Raw genomic sequence first — 2,406 nt, forward strand, 5'->3', positions numbered from 1 at the left:
TAAGTTGGTTTGTCTGTGTCAGTGCTATTTTGTAGGCTATACTACAAGCTAATTTTCAAAATGTCCTTAGTCACATCCTGATAGAAAATAAGTTAGCATTCTCAAGCTATCTTTTGGACTCCATAGAATCACCAGAAAAATTTGGAGTTTCAAAGCACTCGGACACAGGATTTTCCTTTTAAAGCTAAAAGATAAATGGCAAAAAACTGCAGTTTTCTTTGAATGATGAATATGGGACATGGTGCATTTTGAAAGTCACGTACTCATATAGACATAATATGTAATAATATCAAGATGCAGGATATATTTGCAGTCTTGGTCTGGTTTAGGGTTGGAGTCCAGGGTTACAGTCTGAGATGGGGTCAATAACGGTCGGAGGCCAACTTCCCCAGAATTGTACCTTGGACTGGTTTCACATGTTCCGCTGTCCAAACCTGTGATTTTCCTTGTTACATTTTTCTGGCACCTAGGGATAACTAATGAATCCCCATTAGAAAAAAAAGTAAAATGTTTACTTAAGATTTCGTTATCTTCTTTCTGTGTCTTTTTGCTGTTTAATTCAGTCTTGACAAATCCATAAAGTTGACCATTCGCTCAATTTATAATCTGCTTAATCTTTCATTTTCCCACCCCTCATACTACATCACATTCACTTTGAGCGAGCACAATCCCCCAGGCCCCTCTTCTCTTTCTCTCTCTCTCTCTCTCTCTCTCTCTTCTCTTCTCTCTCTCTCTCTCTCTCTCTCTCTCTCTCTCTCTCTCTCTCTCTCTCTCTGCTTGGTGGGGTTTCCGACCTCTCATAGTGGGCAGGGAGGTACTTGTTGTGTCTTCTATCCCCCTGTATCTGCTTTCAGTCTTTGTCTTGGAATAAGATTACTTAGTTTTGTCCTGGCTGGGAGAGAAACAGTTGAATGTATAGTTATAGTTTTGGGAGAAGATATTTTTTTTCCTTGTTTAATTATCTCTTTGATATCCTACTGTTTTATTTAATCATTTAAACATATGATTTGTAAACATTTGAGTGTATACCTCTTCTTAGTGGGATCTTGTGCTGGTGTCTGGGTGAAACATTTAGGTTATCTCAAACTAAGTACACGGATAGTGTGTACTTGGAATCTATATCTGTTCCCTATTTGTGTCATTCCCCTTTGTCTTAATTTTTCCTCAAGTCCTTTTAATTATACATCTATACTATTTTTACGGTCTAATTTTCTTTTTACTGGCGCTGATATGACCTAAATGTGTTGCAAGCGCCGTAAAACCTTTAAAAACAAACAAATGAAACTGTACCTGTAGGCATTTTCTGGATGTGATTCTTTGACACACACGCTGTCTTCTATCTCCCATTTTTTCCACCTTTCCATGTTGCTCTCTGTCTTTGTTCTGAATAGATTGATCAGGGGTTTTTTTTCATGGTACTGGCGGAAATTCTTGGATGGGAAGGAGATAGTCTATAGTACCTTTTTTGAAACATGATATTTCTTTCCTTGTAATTCATTTCTCTGTTCTTTTGTTACTGTTACATTCTATAACAATTGTTAGGTTTAGATAAAGTATATTGTATAATGTACATTGTAAACAGTTGAGCGTATCCTTTATAGTTATAGTGGGATCCTTTGCTTGAGCCTGGATACTGGATGGTACTTGAGATGTCAACATTTGCACATCTATGGTTTGCTCATGGAATCGTCTGTTCCATAACTATGACCCAGTCCCCTTTGTCTTGTCATTTTTCTTTGTTGTTTTTAATTTGATATCTACAACTTCCCTCTATCTTCTTCTTTTTATTGGTGCTGAAATGACCTAGTAATAGTGTCTCAAGCGACCCATGAAAACAAACAATAAGTAGACCTTTACTTTTCCTCACCTCTACCAGCCCGCTCCTTTCTAACATTGCAGTCAGTTGTATCACTGAGAAATTTACTTCTAGTAGACTGACACCGTGTTACCATGAACACACGCTTTTTTCACATTAGGCAATAAGGAGAACAAACAAACTATGGGATGCCGAAATTATCGCTCGATGAAGCCATTTGACATCCCAATGGACGGTGTGGTCAATGTTGTTGTCTGCTCTACCCCTATATTGGCTTTTTCAGGTTGCTTTTTGTTTTCGTCTCAGAATGAGAATGGTTTTGTCATGGCCTTGGTTGGAGTTCTGGGCTAAGACAGAAAGAGAAACTGAAACAGTACTAGATTTGGGGATGATATTTGTTTCCCTTGTACATCACCTTTCGTTTACTGTTATATATTTTTGTGTTTCGAATATAGTTTGTAAACATTTGGGTGTATTCCTTTTAGTTAGGTCATGCGCTTGTGTCTGGATGAGACAATATGGATTAACAGTATGCTCTTGAAATCTGCTTCTGTTCCCTATTTGAACCAGTGTGTCAATTGTAAATTTTC

This window comes from Berghia stephanieae, chromosome 8 (assembly GCF_034508935.2).
Source record: "Berghia stephanieae isolate SIO BIC M18660-M18661 chromosome 8, UCSD_Bste_1.3, whole genome shotgun sequence".
NCBI lineage: Eukaryota > Metazoa > Mollusca > Gastropoda > Nudibranchia > Aeolidiidae > Berghia > Berghia stephanieae.